General features: G+C 39.2%; 1 pseudogene; it reads right to left on the bottom strand.

Moving 5' to 3' along the window:
• Window positions 1-22,484: 22,484 nt before the first annotated feature.
• LOC124522931 (uncharacterized) lies at window positions 22,485-22,667 on the bottom strand (annotated as a pseudogene).
• Window positions 22,668-23,877: the final 1,210 nt, after the last annotated feature.

Raw genomic sequence — 23,877 nt, 5'->3', positions numbered from 1 at the left:
TATCTTTTCCTATCATACCTGGGTGGACACAACTAAAAAGAAATCTTAATTGGACTTTGGATGCTCTACCACTCCCTTTTCACTTATATACTCATCGTTATAAATGAATGTTCTCTACCATTCCTTTATATGAATTTTGTTTTCAGAAGATTATCTCTCTACACTTGAGGACTCTCTTGTAGAACGTTACTAAATCCCTTTTGAAAGTTCACAAGTGTCCATTTTCAGTTCTCATGGATCTGTGTATTTTCCTGCGACCAGTTTCTCCTAATTCCCTAAGCAGTGGTCCCTTAAGTCTTTCTTCAGGTCTTCTAACCAATCCATCACTCCCCTGAAAAACTCAGTTTCTACCTTACTGAGGTAATTGAAAGTTATGTAAAGTCCTTGCCTCTCTCACTTCCCAAAACAACTTTCTGTATGAGCCTACATCTTTAAGGAGAAAAAATAAGAGACCCAAGATAGAGTGCTAAATCAAAGAGTTTTTACCAATGAGCAGAGGAACCCCAATCCAGCTGAGTCTAGTCTCTAGGGGATGCAGTTTGGGGAAAGGGAAAATGGTGTCATATTTTAAAGCAAAAAACCACAAACTGTGTCCTTCCTGTATTAGGACAGTCTCTGTGAGCAAACACTGGGCGGGGCTGGAAGGGAGCCTCTGCATTTGTGGGGTTCCTGCCTCACTTTCAGCAGCCTCAAACCATGGTCTGAGACCCCCTTCCTTCAGGTGAAATCTCCATGCCATTGGATCTATGTAGAAAGAGCCAGGAGCAAAATTTTAATCACCTAAGAAGTCTACCTGTGTCAGTAGAAATAAACAAACTGGCAGAAATTCTACTGTATCTACAACTGATACAGCAGAGATAACTTTATTACTTAAAAGTTGGGTGAAGAAATAAATTTACAAAAAGAATTCTGCTGCCTGTAGACCCAAAGGAAAAGTAAAATTGTTTTATGAGAATCCACTCTCAGTATATAATGTGAATGGTCCTGCTAATTAGAATAGCAAAGTTATGAAACATGTTCATATGGAATTAAAAATTTTATTTACATAAATTACTACCATTGTGTTGTAATATTCTGATTGTCTTAAGATGTTACCCTTCTGTCTGCCTCTGTGTCAAGTACCTCTTTATGCCCCCCAGCTTATTTTGAAGGGCCTGATAACACGTGTTCTCAAGAGCAATACTTCCTCTGCTTTCAGATGCCACCTCCTTAACCTTTATGAAATCTCTAGAAGATTGGTTAATTTTCCCTTTGCTAAGACATAGTAGTGACATTTTCAGAGAAATTACTTCCAGGCTGTTAAATTATGGGTGATTGTCTTACCATTTTGTATTTTCCATACTTTGAATAATAAACATCTGGGTTTTTTCTTTTTTAACTTCAAGAGATGTTAAAAGTACAGACAAGTGCTGAGAAAAACATAATACCTGTGTTCCTATAACCTAGACCTCATCTATAATGTTTATAACTAACAAAGTAATACAAAATTATTATATGTTGTAAGACGGATGCATGAGATTAAATACCTACATGACAGCTTCAAATTCAATTTGTGGGTTTTCAGCATGAGCTTCATCTCTTTGCACTGCTGATTTTTTTTTCATTTATTCTGATTATGAATAAAGTAAAACATTCTCTTATAGAATGTAAAGAGGCAGACTGGTGGTGGAATCCCAAAAGAGAGGTCATTACTAAATGTGTAAAACGTGAGATAGTTTTTTCTCAAGCTCTAGAGAGAGTAAAAATCACAGGTGAGGAATAATTTAAAAGGATGAAGATGCACTTGCTCTGGAAATAATGATGGAGCTTCTCTGTGTCAAATACTCAAGTACTCATTTAACCTTGACAACAATGTCACAGGATATCATTTCATTATTGTTCTGTTATGGAAAAGGAAACTGATACAGCAAGTATAAGTGGCTTGCTTACAGTTACACAACTGTTAGGTGGTGGCACTGGGAATATTAACCAAGACAGCCTACCTCCAGGGTCAATGTGTTTAACCTCTATCTTCTCTGGACCTCCCACAGGTAAAAATGCTAGAACCTCAAGTTCTAAATCAGGTCCACCTTTCTCACAGTAGAACCTAAGAAGTATATCAGTTATATATTGCGTCTTAAAAAAAATGCCAAAACTCGGTTTTCAACAACAATAATCTATTTAGCTCCCAGGTCTGTAATATTGAATGGGGTTCAGCAAGGGAGCTCATCTCTGATCCATCAGTGTCAAGTGAAGCAGCAAGATCCACTTCCCATTTAGCTCACCTTCATTGCTGGTTAGTTGGTGGTGACTGATACTGAGAACTCAGCCAGGTATGAAAACGGGGGAGAGGGACATGATTCCTTTGTGTGTAGGTATTTTCACAATCTGCTTCAAGTTTCTCGGGGCATAATGGATGGGTTTCAAGGGCCAGCAACCAAAAGGGACAGGAAGTGGAGTCTGCCAGTGTTTTAAGGCCTGGAGCTAGAACCTGTCATGGCATCACTTCTGCTATATTCTATTGGTCAAACACAGAGCCCAGATTCGGGGGAGGGGACATATACTCTGCCTCTCAATGGGAGAAGCACCAAAGCATTTGGGACCATGTTTTAAAAACTTCTGTGCCTATTAGATTTCATCTCCAAGTCTGGATAGCTGGGTCCCCTCAGCTTTTGATGACCCTGAGGCTCTCAGTGAAATGAGCTGACTTCAGGCCCTGTTGTAGACTGCATACTGAAGTTACCCTTCTCACCAACACCCTGGAAGACCTAGCAAGTAACACCCCACTCTAGGACGGAAAAAGATCCACCCAACCCCACACTCCACCTGTGGTGTCAGTGGTATCAGACCTCAAATCTTAGATCAGGCCTCCCACCATTTACAACAGTCCTTGTGTTGTGAGACTTTTCTGAACTGCTGTTTTAATTTCTGTGAGTGTCCCACTTGGAGATATCTTGGTAAGCCTGGGTCAGATGGTACTGAAAGAAACAGCATACAGGACAACCCTCAAAATCAAACTGCTCTGCTGACCCTTCCTACCTCAAATCTGACTATGCTCTCTGACTCTCCTACGTAGAATGAGCTTTTTTGGCAGTAGGGACCCTCAGTCTAGGAGGTTAAGAGGGACTCTTAGGTGCCCACCCCATCTCCTTATTTTTCTCATTTCTCTGTTCTTCCCACAGTACATCTATTTTTGAAAGCTTCAGTTCTAGGCGACAAAGGCCACATGATTTTTTAGACCTGGTATAAAATGAAAAGTCAGTTCCCTTGTTCAAATACCAGGGAAAAAGCTCCCTTAAAGGCTCTAAAATATAATGTTTATTTATATTTATTTATTTATTTATTTTGAGAGAGAGAGAGAGAGAGAGAGCAAGCATGATCAGGGGAAGGGCAGAAAGAGAGGGAGACACAGAATCCAAAACAGGCTCCAGGCCCTGAGCTGTCAGCACAGAGCCCGACATGGGGCTTGAACTCACAAGCCATGAGATCATGACCTGAGCTGAAGTCAGACGCTTAACTGACTGAGCCACCCAGACACCCCTAAAAGGCACCAAAATATGAAGTTTTCATTATCTCCTATAGTCTCTCCCCTGCCTTGTCATGGTATTTTGTTGTTCTAAGTAAGAAAAAGTAAGCATGAATTTTACCATTATTTATATAGTATGCAATGTCAGTTTTAAATGCAAATGTTAGAGCATTTAACTTGCATGCATAGTTACCAAAATTGCACAATTTATATTTCATAGTTTGTATTTGTGTATATATACTTTGTTCTTACCAGAACCGTGAAACACTGTTTAAAACTAACTCATCTGTTTTTATTTCACTTCCTTTTTATAATGCTATAATTTTATTTATTTATTTATTTATTTATTTATTTATTTAATAATGCTATAATTTAAACCCAGATTCATTTATTCTTTTCCAAAGAGAAATTAGAGCATAAATGTAAATAAGAGATCCAAATGACTACTTCCCCAGGCATAGGGTCTCTTCTGGGACGATAGAAATGTCTTGAAACTAGAAAGAGATGGTGACTGCATGACTATTTCACTTCTTGACATGCATCCGTTGTACCACTACATCTTACTTTCAGCTTTCTGATGAGCAAGGAATGACTTAAAGGGGGAAAAATGAGTTGCCCTTTATTTCCCTTTACTTTTATGGCATTATGTTCACATGGCTCATATAAGAGATTAGCAAAGGTAAGAAAGGAAATGGCAAGGTATCTAGATGGTTTGTGCTTCTTAGAACACCAGTGCTTTTTTTACTGTTTTGGAAACAAGTTCTGGTGGAAGAAGATTAACATGGCCCTGGTGACTGTCAGAACCTCCCACTTTACTCAGTCATAGATGTACTATACTATCTAGTACTTGGTTTGAGTCACAGGGAACTCCCAGACATTGTAGACAGGAGAAATTCTGTGCCCATGGGCATCACAAATGATAAGTGCAAATGGACAGACAGGAACAGCAGACACACACATTGTGTGTATCTCGTCTGTTTCTGCACTGGCTTCATTGTTCCATTGAAGCTCACTTGCAAAACAGAAGTTCCAACATAGAATTTTTAACAGTTTTAAGAGAGTGACAGCAGAACATTAACTACATACAGGACATTTCTGAACAGGGAGCCCTGCGTTACTTTCTTAAGTTGTGTATCCCTGAAGTCCACCTTGGTCCCAGGGCCAAAATTCAACCCTCTCAGTATGTTTACCAGGTCCTGAGCAAAGACAGAGCCTGGAAAATTATTGTAATATTGGGACCTAATTTGCAATTAAAATAAAAAATTTTGTTAAAGTTTATTTTGTGAAAGAGAGTGTGCATGTGTGCGTGCATGCAAGCAGGGGAGAGGTGAGAGAGAGAGAGAGAGAGAGAGAGAGAGAACCCACAACAGGCTCCATGCTCAGATCAGCACAAAGCCCAACAAGGGGCTTGATCCCATAACTGTGAGATCATGCCCAAGCTGAAATCAAGACTTAGATGTTCAACCAATTGAGCCACCCAGGTGCCCCTAAAATAAATTTTTTTAAGTTATTCTATTTTTTTTTTAGTGTATTTATTTTGAGACACAGAGAGAGTGCAAGCAGGGGAGGGGCAGAGAAAGAGGGGGACAAAGGATCTAAAGTGGGATCTGTGCTGACAGCAGAGAGCCCGATGTGGGGCTTCAACTCAACAGCCATGAGATCATGACCTGAGCCCAAGTCAGGCGCTTAACCAACTGAGCCACCCAGGTATCCCCAAAATTATTTTACTATTAAATTAGATGGGATATTTAATGACATTATGGGTTGCAGTTAGACATTCTCTAACTGGAAGCTCTCTTCCCTAGCCCTGTTACTGTTTGATTTTCTGATTTCCTTTTCTTTATCCATTCTCTTTCATTTAAACTGATATATAATTGACATTTAGCAATGCACAAATCTTAAGTGGGTAGCTCAATGACTTTTTACCTATGTATACACCCATTAACCACTACCTAGGCATGATATGGAATATTGCTTTCACCACTGTAAGTTCTCTTGCACCCATTCCCAATCAGTAACCACCAGCCCCCCACCAGGCGTTGCCATTATTCTGATTTCTGCTATCCTAGGACTTCTTAAAAATGGAGTCAAAGAGTGTGTATTCTTTTATGTCTGCCCTACATCATGTTTCTGAGATTCATCTATACTGTTGCTGGTATTCTATTAGATGAATATATCCAAATTTATTTATTCATTCAAGCGTTAATGGATATTTGAGTTGTTTCTACTTTGGAGCTATTATAAATTAAGCTACTGTGAACACTCTTATACAGGTTTTTATGTGGACATTTGTTTTTATTTCTTTTGGATAAATACTTAAGAGTGGAAATGGTGGGTTATAGAGTGGCATATAGTTTAGTAGAAATTGCCACAGTTTGGCAAAGTAATTATATATTTTCACACTTCCATTAGCAGTGTATGCTAATCTTTTGTTTTTTAGCTTCCTCCTTTTTTTCTTTTTATTTTGCCCCTTTGCTTCCTCATAATCATTTCCATATAATTGAGAAGAGAGCTCTTAATTTAGGAACAAACTGTGTTCATAGCCAGAATATAGAAACAATTGAAAGTCTGAAGGTCCTAAGCAAGTTAATTCTAGTAATATTTCAAAGAAAAGATATGGGTACTTGTGTCTATGCATGTGTGTGTTGAGGGAATGTGTGTTCTTAGATAATTCATGGGGCAAACTGGAAAATGGGAACTTTAGGAACATAAAGCATATTCCCTTACTCTGTATATTTCAATTTAATCTTTAAAAATTAGCTGTCTCAGAATAGTGTAAGAGATTAACTGTTTTTAGAATTTTTTTAAGTTTATTTATTTTGAGAGAGAGAGCACACACATGCAGGGGAGGGTTAGAGAGAAAGGGAGACAGAGAATCCCAAGCAGGCTCTGTGCTGTCAGCGCAGAGCCCGACACAGGGCTCAAACTCATGAACTGTGAGATCATGACCTGAGCTGAAGTCAGATGCTTAACCAACTGAGCCACTAAGGTGCCCCAAGGGATGATTTTTTTTTTTTTAACTTTGAGATATTTATTAATGGCTATTATGTCCAACCTAGATGGAAAAGATAATTTAGGGGCGCCTGGGTGGCTCAGTCGGTTAAGCGGCCGACTTCAGCTCAGGTCACGATCTCGCAGTCCGTGAGTTCGAGCCCCGCATCGGGCTCTGGGCTGATGGCTCAGAGCCTGCAGCCTGCTTCCGATTCTGTGTCTCCCTCTCTCTCTGCCCCTCCCCCGTTCATGCTCTGTCTCTCTCTGTCTCAAAAATAAATAAAACGTTAAAAAAAAATTTAAAAAAAAAAAAAAAAGATAATTTAACAGATAGTGCAAGATAAGGTTATCTATTTTTTCTTCTTTAAAAAAATGTTCATTTATTTATTTTGAGAGAGAGAGAAAAAGTGCCAGTGGGGGAGGGGGCAGACAAGAGGGTGAGACAGAATCCCAAGCAGGCTCCCCACTCAGTGTGGAACCCCGGTGCAGGGCTCCAACTCAGGTGGTGAGATCATGACCTGAGCTGAAATCAAGAGTCAGACACTTAAGGGACTGAGCCACCCAGGTACTCCATTGTTATCTATTTTTATTGAATTCATTAATGCTTTACTATCTGAGAGGCCTCAGCATTTCTTTGTTTTTTCTTCCACAAAATCTTCCTTGTTGATAAAAGAGCTACCACATTTAAGAAATTAAAAAAACAAGTATATATATAAAACAACATTGCTAAGATTCTATGGAAACAGAAGAGAGTCACAGACTTACAGCTGTGATTACCTCACCTATCCCAGCTCAAAGGGAAGCTGGGACTTACAGGGTTGCTGGTCAGTAGTAGTGAGTGGCTTAGGGACCTGATCCCAGAAGAGGGCAGCCAAGAGCTGCCTTAACTACTATGGAGAGACCCAGCTGAGACCTTCAAGAGTGATTATGAAAGTGTTTCTTGTCCATTGTGGAAATTCCCAGAAACATATAGGACTACTTTGGGGCCTGCTGAGCTCAAACTTGACTAGACAAGGAATATAGTTAGTAGAGGAAGTTAAGAACCAGCTAAGGTACCCTAGAGTGAGATTAAGAAAAAGCAGAAAGTTGCTGTCATGTGTCAAAGTCAGAGACAAGAGAGAGACAGATGCAAGATCAAGATCCATAAAAGGAACTGTTGGCTGGCAAGTTTTTTCTATTTTTCAGAAATATCTTTCCTTTTAAAATATTTGTGGTCTTACGATACACAACAAAATCGCAACAAAAGCTTGTTCTAATAATGAGTTAAGGGGCCCTTACAGGGCTAGAAGCCCGAAGGAAGTTGTGATATACCACTGTGTCAGGACTTATGCTGCCTTTGAAGTATTTTGGGGAGTAAGGACTAATGCTTAAACTCTCTCCAGATGTTAGCTGAGGTCTCGTATGTTATGAGATCAAACAGGATTGGCTTGAATGCTCACTACTTACTATGGGAACCTTCCCTAAAGTTTCTGTGCATCGCTGGGAGAGACAGGCAGGTGTTGGGTATTATGTTCTTATGGTCACCATCATATATCTAAAGCATAGCGTTTAGAACAAATTCTGGCACATTTTACAAGTGGTAATTATTTCTCCATCTTCATTCTTTTTCCTTACACCTCCTTCTCCTTGTTATTATTATGACTTCTGGCTCTGAGTTCCTGCTTCTACTGAACATGGTCAGCTCATGGATTGTCTCACTATTTCTTACCCAGGTTGTCCCATTCGGCACCATGTGAATCACTTGGTCATTTCCATTCCCTTTCTCAACTGATACATGCTCATAACACCACCACCCCCTATCCCCTCAACACACACAGATGTGTGTATCTGATAGCATGAAACACTTGTTTTTATCAGAATTTAGTGAAAATTTGGGAGACAACTGGGGTATGAATACTTATAGCTCAACAGTGTGAACTCATTCCATTTTAAGATTGAGAACTTCTTTTTTTTTTAAATGGCTACACTAATGCTTCAACAAAGCTCAATTTTATTTTTTTAATTAATTAATTAATTTTAAGTAAGCTGTATCCCAAGTTGGGGCTTGAACTTACAACCCTGAGATCAAGAGTCACATGCTCCACCAACTGAGCCAGCCAGGTGTCCCCAAAACTGGTCACTTTTTCTTCTTCTTTTTTTTAAATATATTATTCTATTTTTTATTTTATTTTTTTATGAAAAATTTTTAATGTTTATTTATTTTTGAGAGAGAAAAACAGAGCATGAGTGGGGGAGAGGTAGAGAGAGAGGGAGACACAGATTCTGAAACAGGCTCCAGGCTCTGAGCTGTCAGCACAGAGCCTGATGCAGGGCTTGAACTTGGGAACAGCAAGATCATGACCTGAGCTGAAGTCAGATGCTTAACTGACGCAACCACCCAGGTGCCCTATTTTTTATTTTTTTAAGGTTTATTTATTTATTTTGAGAGACAGCACATGAGCAGGGGAGGGACAGAGACAGAGAAAGGAGAGAATCCCAAGCAGATTCTCCACTGTCAGTGCAGAGCCCATTGTGGGGCTTGATTTCATGAACCATGAGATCATGACCTGAGTTGAAATTAAGAGTTGGATGCTTAACCACCTGAGTCACCCAGACGCCCTGAAAACTGGGCACTTCTTAAAAGTCCTTTTCTCAGGTATCAGTCTACTCAGTTCCCACCCATATAGAGGTTCAGCCATACACTAGCTAGCTTGTTTCTCTTCCTCTCTCCTGGGTCTCTTATCTCATTAGCACCTTCTCCTTCCTGGACTCTAGCCCCCAATGCAAATTCTTGTTCTTTATGCAGAGCACAGCAGTTCTCACTGGTGTCTGCTTCCAAGCTAAAGTCCAGACACACTTTGCATATCCCAACCTATCCAAATGTTCAGCAGAACAAAAAAACTTTTTATTTGCCATGTTCCATTCTCCTGCTAAGGACATTCTGGGTGTAAATTTCATTTTCTACTTCTTCTTTGCACAAGGCAGGAAAAGTGAGGGAGATTTAGCAGGAAGCTACCTGGAATAAGACAAAGTGGTACAGAAGTAACACATCCTAGGGAAGAGATTAATGTTTGCAGAACAAGTATCTGCAGGAATATGGCATGGCAGTCTGGCAACCCAAAACCTAGAGGAATTCAGTTAGTAGGTAATAGGCATACTAAAAATTTTATCCAAAATAAGTCAGGGGTGCCTGGGTGGGTCAGTTGGTTAAACATAAAACTTCGGCTCAGGTCATGATATCATGGTTCATGGATTCAGCCCCATATTGGGCTCTGTGCTGACAGTTCACAGCCTGGAGCTTGCTTTGGATTCTGTGTCTCCCTCTCTCTCACTGCCCCTCCTCAAAAATATTAAATAAACATTAAAAAATTAAAGAAAACAAAATAAGTCAGTGGGAGTATAGAAATGAGTCCTCCCCCACCTCCAGAAAAATGGGTCTGGTAGGTAAGATAGCCAACCAACTCCATGCAATTACTAGGGGAGCTGATAAAGCTCACCCATATTCCTGAAGAATATGGGGCCTCAAGGAGTATGAAAGAAATCTCAAAAACTGAAAACTTTGTGTGAAAAGGATTTGAATAAACATCCTAGCTGCTTGATATGGACTTGAAGACCCTCTGGTGTAATTAAAAATATTTCCATTCTTGGGGGAAACAAATGTGATTAAATAAAAGTTATTGCTATCACTATTAAGAGAGTCACACCAATCATTATGTGCTTCTTCCAATAAGACAAATTGTACCAACTGCAAAAAGGGAAAAGAAAATGAAATGGTATTATAACTTCACTGAAAATCTATTAAAAAATTGGCCAAGTATAGCATAAATGTAATCAGTCATTTTTATGCAAAGTCATAATAGTAACAATAGTATAGAAGTCATGTAGGAAGACAGACAGACCAGTGGAACAGAATAGAGAGCTTAGAAATATGTGGAAATTTGATATTTGATAAAGGCAGCACCACAAAACAATATAGAAAGGATTATTTCCTATGCAGCATGAGAAAACTGGCTATTATACAGGGAAAAATCAAGTTGGATACTGCATTGTTACCATATGCAAAGGGGATTCAAAATGGATTTTACAACCTACTAATGTAATAGAAAATACAGAGACTATCTTTATGAACCAGGGGGACAGCTTATTAAGCAAGGCCCAAAAATACAAACATGAGATGAAAAATGATAATTCCGACTGCATAAAATTTAAGGATTTCTGTTCAATAAAGTACAAACTTAGATGACAGCTGACTGGCTAGGACAAGATATTAGCAATGACTAACATTTACAGGACGCTTAAACTAGAATATACAAAGAACTCCTGCAAATAACTAGAAATAAAATTAGAAACTGAATAGAAAACTAGGTAAAAGATATGAATAAGAGATTTGAAGTAAGGAAAGAGCAGAGAGGTAACAAATAATGAAGAGCTACTCAACATCACCAGTAAGCAGATAAATAAAAAAGCAAAATGATACACAATTTTACATCTGTCAGATTGGCAAAAATTAGGAAAGATGGTACACATCAGTTTGGCAAGAATATGGGGAAATAGTATAAACTGATACAGGTATTCTGAAAAGCAATCTGGCAGAATTCAGTGAAGATGAGTTAGTGTGTGCCTCAGACTCCATTATCTCAAGGTATACATATACCAGAGAAATTCTTGAATGGATCTGAAGAATTCTACAGTAATACTCATTGCAGTGTTTCTGGAAATAGTGAGCCAGAGACATGTTAGGGATGGGTACGTAAAATGTGGGGGATGTGGAATTCTATGCAGGTAGAAGAAATTATATATACACATGTATATGTATAAATTAAGAAGTATGATGTACTTAAACTTCTACAAGTGAAGTCTAATATGAAAAGTAATAAATAAATGATAAAAACCATACACTTATGCAGTATTAACCGCCTTGAAAATATTTTGGTAAAAATAATAGATAATTGCAATGAAGATGGTATAAAATAGACTTAAGGAACACTGACGTTACTAGATATTTGAAGATGACAACTTAAAGAAAACAAAGGAAAACAAAACAAATACCATAAGTATGTTCTTTCCAAGTCAATTTATAAATCAATACCTTCCCAATGAAAACGCCAATAGGAGTTTTCGTTGAACTAGGTAAAAGTGATAGAAAGCTCATTAAATATAAAGTTTACTAAGCAGGTTAAGCTATCAAAGAATAGCCTGAATGAGAAGAGCAAAGAAAGAGACAGTAGCTTTCAAAATAGGATATCACATTGTGATGCAACAAGCATTTATAAAAGGGCACAAAATAGATTCATGGAACTGCACAGAAACCTCAGAAATAGAACTTTATTATGCAATAATTTACTGTGTAATAAAAGAGACACTACAAAATAAAGGCAGAGGGAAGCATGATTTTATGAATGCTTAGACAACTAGTCGATAATCTGGAGAAAATTAATTTAGAGCCATAAAACTTAGAGCCTTATGTACCAAAATAGTTTCTTATTTAAATCAATTCTTCTAAGCATTTTACATGTAGTATTTCATTTAATCTTTACAATAACTTTGTGAGATACATATAATTATTACAATGATTTCATAGTGAAAACTGAGGCATAGAAAAATTTTAAAACTTATCTACCATCAAGTCATTAGTATGTGGTAAGGGCAGGATTTGAACTCAAGCAATCTAATACCAGAAATATGTTTTTATCCAGTGCATTATGAACAGCCTACTGTCTGCCAGGCACTGTGCTTAGCATTATCTCATATACTCCTTGTGGTGGATTGTCTACAAAGGGAGCAGCCAAATTCCTCCCTTCTGTGTAGTTGCTGCTCTTCCTATTAAGAGATGGAGTCTATTTCCCTTCCCTTGAATTTGCACTGGCTTTATGACCTGTTTTGGCCAAAAGAATGCAGCAAAAATAATGTCATATGAATTCGAGAGGTCAGGTCTCCAAAGGCCCAGCAGCTGATGCTTTCATTCGCTTGGAACCCTGAGCTCCATATGGAGGGAGAGGCCCATCTAGCCTCCAGGTATTCTGGCGTTCCCAGCTGTGAGTGATTCTGGATCCCCCAGCTCCAATTGAGCTTTCAGATGATTGCAGCTGCCTGATAACCCCAGGCAAGATGTACAGAAGAATTGACCAGGTGAGCCAAACATAGAAGCCGAATTAAGAGCAAGTAAATTGTTTTGGGCCACAAAGTTTTGGGGTAATTTGTCACACACTATAGGTAGCAAAAATTCTCCTCATAATCCTATGAAGTAACTTAGAACTTACTATTCTAAGTCTGCAGAGGAGGAAACAAGGTTCAGACTAGTTAAGTAACATGGGCAAGGTCATGTGACCGCTCAGTAATGGAGCTGGGATTTGAAACCAGGTGTGTCTGATTCCAGAGTGCCTTCAACCTCATGTCCTTCTGTCTCTGAAAAGGGAACTCACATGCCTGAGTCTTTCTGTTTCCCACCCAGAACTTAGTGTAGAGAAGCATACCATATTGCTTCTAAGAGTCTTGGGTCTCCCAAAGACTCTTCAGGAATATACAGAAATCTGTGGGCAATGATGCTCAACAGAATCTTAAAGAGGAGGTATGTGTCAGTTGAGGGAGAAGTATTTCAATCCTAGATATAAGAGATTCCACTTCTCTATTTTCAACATAGATAGTTCCTTCCCCAGAAAGGACAGTTCAGGCATCTCCAATGTAGAAATATATTCCCCATCGAATACTGGGTGAGGCTTTGGCTTATTGTCTAACTGAGATTATCACTAGCTAACCTAAAACAAATGTTTCACACGTGCCTTTGTCTCTTTTTTTTTGGTTGAAATTGAAAGCACACTCTCTGAGAGATTTTCTTCCTTCCCTGCCCAGCTTGTTGAAGGAATCAGTTTCTGCTTTTAATCAAGACACTAATAAGGACTTATATGAATTGGCTTGACCTTGGATGAGAATTTACTAGAGACCTAAGTAAGATCTTTGGGGTTTCCAAGACCTTCATTGTAATCCAAACTTGAACATGAGTGATGAGATGGTATCCAGAGTGTTTCTCAAGGTCTTTTCTAAAAGAAAAAAATAAGTCTGTGTGAGGTTTTAGACATGGAATTTAGTTCCGAAGACTGATTTTGGCAACTGAACAGTTTTGTATGCTTTTGTTATGCCAATTAAAAGCAACTCTATCATGTCTCTTGAGATCCAGAAACAATGTTCTTTCAATTTTTTGCTTTGTTTGCTGGTTTTTAATATTATTTTTGCCCCCTCACCCTGTTGGTATTTAAGTCTGTTTCTTTTTGTCTTGTGTATGAGTTGTATTTGTCTGTGCCTTCCACAGAGCAGATATCATAGAAACATTTCTTCAAAGGAGAAATGACAGCATCGTGAGTACATCACAGCTCTGTTAGTTCATGGCTTCTGTTTCCCTTTGTGCACATAACTTTGCTTCCAGAAGAAGTAGCTGCTTATAATTTTAAAATATGGAAAAGTAATACAGTTAACCAAGCAATTTTCAGGTATCACTGAAATTGCAGATTTGAAAATTCTCTTTCTTTTTCTTTTAGGAGAGAAAGATTAAAATGAAAGTAAAGGAAGCTAGAGAAAATGTTATTAAGAAAATTATAAAGACAAGATACATTTACAGTACTGTACTATATTTATGGGGAAAAATCCCCATGTAAGTGGACTGGTGCAGTTCAAACTCATGTTGTTCAAGATTCAACAGTAAAAAGAACTGGTAGAATAAGATCAGTGAAGCTAAAATCCCATATGCATAGGGATCACAACAAGGAACATCCTAAATTAAACTTAATGAGAAATGAAATTAGGTAGGTTCAAAATTTAACAGTTGAGTTCAACCACTTGTACAAATGATATGACAAAAGAAATGCCTTCAAATAATAACTGAAGAATGTGGAAATATCCAAAATCTAATCAAGGAGGCTTGTGTTAACTTCAGGGAAGCATGTTAAGTGTTGCATATAAGAAAGTGTCAGCAGGTTCAGAAATTCAAATGCCCAAAGGGACCAGGCAGATAATATAAATATGTCTATCAAGCTGAACTTAAAACAAAAAATAACACCCCACCCACCCCAGCAACCTATGGAATTAGATAAAATGTTTGCCAGTCATAGATCCTATAAGGGGCTAATATCCAGAATATATAAAAAAAAAAAACTACCACAACTCAACAATAACAAAAAACAACCCAATTTAAAAATGGATAAAGAACTGGAACAGACATTTCTTCAAAAATCTATGAATTGCCAACAAGTCCATGAAAAGATGATTAACATTACTAATCATTAGGAAAATGCAAACCAAAACCACGTTGAGATACCATTTTACACCCATTAGGAGGACCACTATCTAAAAAGTGGAAAATAACAAGTGTTGGTGAAGATATGGAGAAATAGGAATTTTTGTGCACTGTTGGTAGGAATATAAAGTGTAACGACTACAAAAAACAATATGGTAGTTCATCAAAAAATTAAGAACATAATTACCATGTGATTCTAGTTCTCAGTATATGCCCAAAAGAATTAAAAGCAGGAACTTCAAAAAAATATATGTAAATTCAGTGAAAGACTAAAAGGGGGGAAAGAAAAATGTGTAGGGTGGGAAAATAGTAAATTTTAAAGGAACATATATTAGTGTCATGAATTTAAAATAATTGAGTTTATTACTATTTTGGTCACATTAAAGAACTAGTGATTGTTTCAGTGAAATTAACATTGTACTCAGGTGCCTGGGTGGCTCAGTCAGTTAAACAAACAACTCTTGATTTTGGCTCAGGTCATGATCTCACAGTCCTGAGATGGAGCCCCCCCCCCCCCCACACACATCAGACTTCTGCTGGGCATGGAGCCTGCTTAAGATTCAGTCTCCCTCTCGCCCTCCCCAACTCTCGCTCTCTCAAAAAGAAAAAAAATGAAAAATGAAAAAGGTAACATTGTCTCCAGCAAAGATTTGCAGACCATTCTAGCTTTTGTGCTGCTTGCTTTACATCTCTCTCTTCAGTCTTCTTTAATCAACACTCTGCCATGAAGTTTGGGGTTTTGGTTTGTTACTAGTAGCGTCCAGGCCAAATGTCTTCTGTGGGGAAAAGACAATAAGAAACAAAACGCTGAACTGAACTCCCTTTCAGCAGCTTCATCTCTAAATGTGCTTGACAAAGATAAGGAAGTGAGACTGATCTATGTGAAGCAGGTAGGCCACAAATATTCTGGCAAAAAGCTTTCACTGTGTTTTGCTTTTAACGGTTACTTGTAACAGCAGAGACAATGTGAAGCTGCCCTGTAGGCTAATAGTGAGCAGGGAAGAGCTGAAGGCCACAAAGCTACAAGAGATATAAAGGACTGAAAAGGGCAGGGTGACCATTTGGAAAATTGTAAGCTCTTCTTTATTAATATCTAAAGGTACAGGTTCTGGATCAGACTGCTTGGATTCCAAATCCTGGCTTTCTCTCTAGCTGTGTGACTTTGAAAAAGTTCACTAAACTCTTCTGAACTTTAGTTTCCTGAAACTTTAAATTTTTTTTTTTAATGTTTGTTTATTTTTGACGGAGAGACAGAGCATGAGTAGGGGAGGGGCAGAGAGAGAGACACACATAGAATCCGAAGCAGGCTCCAGGCTCTGAGCTGTCAGAAACAGAGCCCGACGCAGGGCTTGAACTCACGAACCGCGAGATCATGACCTGAGCTGAAGTCAGACGCTCAACCAACTAAGCCACCCAGGTGCCCCTCCTGAAACTTTAAATAGGAATAAGGAGAAACCTTAAGACATAGATTTGTCGGGGCGCCTGGGTGGCGCAGTCGGTTAAGCGTCCGACTTCAGCCAGGTCACGATCTCGCGGTCCGTGAGTTCGAGCCCCGCGTCAGGCTCTGGGCTGATGGCTCGGAGCCTGGAGCCTGTTTCCGATTCTGTGTCTCTCTCTCTCTCTCTGCCCCTCCCCCGTTCATGCTCTGTCTCTCTCTGTCCCAAAAATAAAAAAACGTTGAAAAAAAAAATTAAAAAAAAAAAAAAGACATAGATTTGTCATGATGAGCAAATGACTACGTGTAAAGCACCTAGAAGGAAGCCTGGCAGTGAAATTGCTTACTGAATGTTAGGCAGAGCCCTTCCAGACTATGAGTTGGAGGCTAAGGTCCCCAACCCCTCAGGGGACCAAAGCACATTGGAAGCAGGGTCAGCAAGAGCAGAAGAAGACAGCCTATCATTTATTAATATTATTGAAGTCAATAGACCTTGATTAGCACCAAGAAATGGGTTGTCCTGTGGGGACACAAAGATGATTCAGACAGAGATTCTATGACCCAGAAATCTATTGGCAAATAAGAGGCATATGGTCACCTGGCTTCTGGTGAACAGAGGCCCATTTTTGGGGATTCACAGTGGAGTGAGTGTCAGAGTGATAACTCCAGCGGCCAGCATTCATTCTATGCAGAAAACGCTCCTTGCATGAGGCTATTGGTATGGAGCAAAGAACATACATAGGTTTTAGAGTAAAACAGGCCTGTGTGGTCTGATTTGGCCAAGCTGGAGCATTGCTGAGCCTCAAATAGCCTCTGTAAAATGGGAATGATATTTACCTTATAAGGTTGTTGTAATAATTGAGATGATGCAGGTTAAAACACTTAGCACACATAGTGAGTGTTAATTCACTGAACATGTATTTATTAAATACCTACTCTTGCAGGCAACCAAAAAAACCCAACAAAACAAATGAAGAAAAAAAGACCTAGTTCCTAGAGAAACCTGGGAAGAAAAAAATATTCAGAGGAAGAGAACTATGTCCAGGAAGGCATACAGTTGCCAAGCACTACGCAAATTGAATGCTTTACACAAGTTTATTCATGCGATGCTTACTTGATCAACAGTTATGAATTAGATGCTCTTATTCCTTAATACCCCCATTTTATAGGGGTGTGGCTAGAGAAGAGGCAAGACAGGCAGTATTCAGATTGTGTGAACCTCATAGCATAGGTCATGCACAAAATCTGAAGCCTGTGCTGGGCCCCTTATGTTTGCCCCTCCCAATCCACTCTCCACCCTGCTCTGCCCACTCAAGGCCCAGTATCGAGGGCTATGTGCCTGTCTTAGACTGGGCTTCTGTCCCTGGTTATCTCTGCAGAGGGAGGAGACTAAGTCAGGGTATTGGCTTCCCAGGCTCCTGCTTTGTGAGCTGGCTGCATTCCTTACTGAAGGCCATTTCTCTGAAGCATGCCAACTCCACATGACTCTCCCCTTTTACTCCAGTTCATGCTCCCTCTCTTTAAATCTCTACGCTTAAGGGACCTAGCGTCCAATTGGCCACCACAGGAGATCACTGCACTATCCTTGTAGGTTTCCCCACATACACAACTTTATAAATAAACCTGAACACTTTTTCATCCATCTCCAAAGCCACTTCCCCAGTCTAGGCTGTCCCTTCACTGGACGACAGGAGTAGCATTTTAACTTGTTTTACTGTATCCACTCTTTGGGGGGGGGGGGTGGAGGAAGACAGGAGAGGATGGAGAGAAGGGCATAAAAAGGGAATGGTCTTATTCTTCTCCAATCACTGATTTTTGTCATTGGTGGTGGTAGTGTTGATTCTTGCTTTTGTCTCCCATATCACTAGGGATATGGTGAGATGTTGGGTAGATTTCACAGTTTAATGGTTACTTTCTGTTATTTTTTTTTAATTTTTTTTAATGTTTATTTATTTTTGAGACAGAGAGAGACAGAGCATGAACGGGGGAGGGGCAGAGAGAGAGGGAGACACAGAATCGGAAGCAGGCTCCAGGCTCCGAGCCATCAGCCCAGAGCCCGACGCGGGGCTCTAACTCACAGACCGCGAGATCGTGACCTGAGCTGAAGTCGGACGCTTAACTGACTGAGCCACCCAGGCGCCCCTACTTTCTGTTATTAAAATTTAGTCAGATTTAATCCCAAATTTTATTAATCTATTTTTTGAAGAATTTATCATAAAAATTGTCAAATGTATAATTTTCAAATGTTTAAGAGTAGACAGAATATAATATAATAAAATGTCCCATTACACCAGATTGAATTATTGCCAACAATTTGCCAGATATTCTAGTTTCCTTTTTTCTTATCTCTGGATTATTTTAAAGCAAATTGCAGATATAATACATATTCATTTGTAAATGCTTTGGCATATATCAATAATATATAAGCTCAATTTTTTAGGTCAATTTTTCAAAAACAAATTCTAATGCCATTACCACACCTAAGAAAACAGTTACTTCTTTTACTTTTTAAGTTTATTTCTTTATTTTGAGAGAGACAGAGACAGCGTGAGCAGGGAAAGGGCAGAGACAAAGGGAGAGAGAGAATCCCAAGGAGGCTCTGCACTGTCAGCACAGAGCTGCATGTGGGGCTTGAACTCACAAAACTGAGATCATGACCTAAGCCAAAACCAAGAGTCAGATACTTAACCAACTGAGCCACCCAGGCACCCCAAAACAATTATTTCTTCATTTTAATATAACACCCAGTACATACTCAAATTTGTTCAGTTGCTCCCAAATTTCTTGTGCAGTTGTTTTGTCTCAGTTAGGATCCAAACAATTTATAATCCCTCCTCCCTTTCTTCTTAATCTCCTTCATTTGTTGAAGAAACCAGGTCATTCATCCTATACAATGTCCCACAGTCTGGATTTGGCTGACTATATCCTTGTGATATTGTTTAACATGTTCCTCTAGCTCTCACATTTTCCATGAACTAGATCTAGAGGCTTGATTAAATTTAAGATAAATTTCTTGGCACATATGGGGCTATGAACTTCATCTTTTCGATATACTTCAATCTGTTCTCTATATAACAACTAAGTAGTTTTTAAACATATATAAATCTGATGATGTCCCCAGTACCATACCCCCACCATACTTAAAAACACTGAGTTGTATCCTAGGGCTCTAAATCCAAAGATCAAAGTCCTTAACAGAGTTGCAGGAAGCTGCTTTTCATTGTCATCTTGTACTGCATTTACCAAATTCTACCACACTGGCTTACTCTTAATATTTCCCATTCCAGAAGGCTCCACCCTTTAACTTATTCCTGGAGAAAACTTAAGCTGCTCAGTAAGGCTCTTGGACCACCTTGCAAGTGACTGCAAGATAGAGAGAGAGACAAGGCTAATCCAATGAGCAATATCCAACTGGTAAGAGTCCAGTGTTGCTCTAGTCTCTTCTAATCACTCATTACTTCATATATGCTCTGCAATCAAACCAATTTTTTAATCAATTAATTAATTAACTTTTAAATTTACATGCAAGTTAGTTAGCTATAGTGCAATAGGAGTAGATTCAGGAGTAGATTCCAGTGATTCATCCCCTATGTATAACACCCAGTGCTCATCCCAACAAGTGTCCTCCCTAATGCCCCTTACCCATATAACGCCCCCCCAACCCCTCCAGCAACCCTCAGTTTGTTCTCTGTATTTAAGGGTCTCTTATGTTTTGTCCCCCTCCTTGTTTTTGTATTATTTTTGCTTCATTTCCCTTATGTTCACTTTTTTTCTCTCTTAAAGTCCTCATATGAGTGAAGTCATATGATATTTGTCTTTCTCTGACTTATATCACTTAGCATACTACCCTCTAGTTCCATCCACATAGTTGCAAATGGCAGGATTTCATTCTTTTTTGCTTGCTGAGTAATACTCCATTGTATGTATATATATATACAGTATGTATATATATATATATATATATAAAGAAGATGTGGTATATATATATATATATATATACCACATCTTCTTTATCCATTCATTGGAGATATATATATATATATATATATATATATATATATACACCACATCTTCTTTATCCATTCATTCATTCATTCATCCATGGACATTTGAGCTCTTTCCATACTTTGGCTATTGTCGATAGTGCTGCTATAAACATTGGGGTGCATGTGCCCCTTTGAAGCAGCACACCTGTATCCCTTGGATAAATACCTAGTAGTGCAATTGCTGGGATGTAGGGTAGTTCTGGTTTTAATTTTTTGAGGAACCTCCATACTGTTTTCCAGAGTGGCTGCACCAGTTTGCATTCCCACCAGCAGTGCAAAAGAGATCCTCTTTTTCCAAATCTTCGCCAGCATCTGTTGTTGCCTGAGTTGTTAATGTTAGCCATTCTGACAGATATGAGGTGATATCTCATTGTGGTTTTGATTTGTATTTCCCTGATGATGAGTGATGTGGAGCATTTTTTCATGTGTCAGCCATCTGGATGTTTTCTTTGGAAAAGTGTCTATTCATGTCTTTTGCCCTTATTTTTGAGCTTGATAAGTTCTTTATAGATTTTGGATACTAACCCTTTATGTGATATGTTGTTTGCAAATATCTTCTCCCATTCTTTCAGTTGCCTTTTAGTTTTGCCGATTGTTTCCTTCACTGTGCAGAAACTTTTTGTGTTGATGAGGTCCCAATAGTTCATTTTTGCATTGTTTCCCTTGCCTCCGGAGACATGTTGAGTAAGAAGTTGCTGTGGCCAAGGTCAAAGAGGTTTTTGCCTGCTTTCTCCTCAAGGATTTTGATGGCTTCCTGTCTTACATTGAGGTCTTTCATCCATTTTGAGTTTATTTTTGTGTATGGTGTAAGAAAGTGGTCCAGGTTGATTTTTCTGCATGTCAGTGTCCAGTTCTCCCAGCACCACTTACTGAAGAGACTGTCTTTATTCCATTGGATATTCTTTCCTGCTTTGTCCAAGATTAGTTGGCCATACGTTTGTGGGTCCATTTCTGAGTTCTCTATTCTGTTCCATTGATCTGAGTGTCTGTTCTTGTGCCAGTACCATACTGTCTTGATGATTACAGCTTTGTTGTATAGCTTGAAGTATGGGATTGTGATGCCTCCTGCTTTGGTTTTCTTTTTCAAGATTGCTTTGGCTATTCGGGGTCTTTTCTGGATTATTTGTTCTAGCTTTGTGAAGAATGCTGGTGTTATTTTGATAGGGATTTCATTGAATGTATAGATTTCTTTGTGTAGTATCGACATTTTAACAATATTTGTTCTTCCAATCCGGGAGCATGGAATATTTTTCCATTTTTTGTGTCTTCTTTTAAAATTTTTTTTTTCAACGTTTATTTATTTTTGGGACAGAGAGAGACAGAGCATGAACGGGGGAGGGGCAGAGAGAGAGGGAGACACAGAACCGGAAGCAGGCTCCAGGCTCTGAGCCATCAGCCCAGAGCCTGACGCGGGGCTCGAACTCCCGGACCGCGAGATCGTGACCTGGCTGAAGTCGGACGCTTAACCGACTGCGCCACCCAGGCGCCCCTTTTGCGTCTTCTTCAATTTCTTTCATAAGCTTTCTGTAGTTTTCAGTGTATAGATTTTTCACCTTGTGGGTTAGGTTTGCAATCAAACTGATTAACACAATAGCCTTTTACCTACTGTCTCCACTTCTGTTTGCATCCCTGCCCTTGTTTATAGCCTCATGATCTAACCAAGGGATTCCATCCTACACCCAAACTATCCAATCTGCTATACTAAGCAGGGAAATGGAAATTTGTTTCAGACCATCCTGAACAGTAACAGTAAGCATCACAGACACCTGGTAAAATAGCCAGTGGACTGAAAGAACAATCAGGATGAGTGATGCAAAAGGAAAATATACCATCCCAAGAATGCTCCTGGTGCATGCCAGCATTCTACCCTAGAGTTACGGTGTTACCCTTACTCCTCCCTCAGTCTAAGTGTATGGGGGTCAGTAGCTAATTAAGCACAAAACCTGGATAGGGAGGGAACAATGACAATAACAAAAATGATTGGTGTGGGTGTTGAGTGTCAGCAGGACACTGGAAGGTTGGTATGGTATAAGGAGAAAACTATGAGGTGTTAAAGATGCCTACTGGAAAGAAATTGAAAAGGTGGCCAGATGGAAAGAAAACAATGACCCAGTTTGGGCCTTGAAGGAGTTACCAAGGGAGGCAGACATAGAAAGTAACAATAAAACAAAATTAAAAATAAAAATTATAATAGAAATCTGTATAAAGTCATAGGTGAAAAAGCCAACCCCTGCTTGGAGGAATTAGAAAATATTTCACTAAAGATTTTAAAAAGCAAACACTTGTTATAAACTTTTGAAGCAAGGTGAGATTTCTTGCATGCCTAGTGGGTAAGGGTCCTTTGAGTAGGGAAAAGTTTTCAATTAGCCATAATCACGTCTCGGATAAACCTCATTGGCTATGATACTGCCACTGTGCAAAGCTTAGGGGTCATCTGAGTAGAAGCAACACACGAGCAAAGATATGGAGACATAAGAGGGCAGTATGGGTTAAATGTTGGGCCGATGATTTAGATAGAGTTGAAAATTAACCATGTTTGCAGAAATAGTAGGCATAGAGGTTGGATGTAGAGCAGAAGTACAAGACCAGGTGGTTCAGGGTCTGGGTGTGGCAGCAGAACAATTAGTCTAAGAATCTGGGTTTTGGAGAATACCATCCTGGCTTTAAAACTCATGCCATCTACGGGCAACACATTGTCATTCCCAACCCACACTTTGGGAGGTGACTTTCTTGCGGGAAGCTGTTGGAGGCCTCAGATTCACAAAACAGGTGCTCTTCTCATGGGCTGACCTCACTGCCTATTACCTGATCTTCTCCAGTCACTGGTTCATGACTCAATGGGGAAATTATCAGCAAGGTCAAGTCTGATCTGGTTTCCTTAAGACATACAGTCAGTTGACCCTATATTATAGATGAATCCTTTCAAGACTTCACTTTTTTTTTTTTTTTGAGAGAGAGAGAGAGAGAGAGAGAGAGAGCAGGAGAGTGCAAGTGAGGGAGGAGCACAGGGAGAAGGAGAGAGAGTCTCAAGCAGATTCCATGCCCAGCACAGAGCCTGATGTGGGGCTGGGTCTCATGACTGTGGGATCATGACTGGAGCCAAGATCAAGAGTTGGATGCTTAACTGACTGAGCCACCCAGGCACCCCAAGACTTCACTTTTTAATGTCAGAGACGCAAAAAATTCAGTAAGTGGAAGGCTGGATTGCAAGACAGTGGTTGCAATAGAAAGTGGAAGGCTGAATTGCAATAAGCAATATTTGTTGTTTTTGTCTTATTAGACTCCTTCCAAGCTTTACTTTGGTAAGCACTTACTTAGCAAATCCCCTTAACATCTGTTTAGACCAGAAAGGGCCTTCTGGAAAGTCTTTGGCTTTACAGCTTATGCTGATGTCACACTAGACCCAAGATTTTCATTGTATTTGCTATGAATGAGACTTCTGAACACATTGCCTGACGTGGGCCCACCAGCGATTAGTTAATGTTTTGTTTCAACAACGTTGCCAAGTGCTTACACACACCTGAGATATCTTACACACATCTAAGATATCTTCTTTATTTTTTATTTTATCCCCTTCTTTTTTTTTTATTTTTTAAAATGTTTTCCTGAAAATATGAAAATTGCCAAGATCATG

Source organism: Lynx rufus, unplaced genomic scaffold, assembly GCF_022079265.1.
Source record: "Lynx rufus isolate CCGP_SWC_20201006 ecotype Redwood Valley unplaced genomic scaffold, mLynRuf1.p SCAF_1, whole genome shotgun sequence".
NCBI lineage: Eukaryota > Metazoa > Chordata > Mammalia > Carnivora > Felidae > Lynx > Lynx rufus.
The sequence above is the reverse complement of the archived record's forward strand: the minus strand, read 5'-3'. Positions and strand labels throughout refer to the sequence as shown.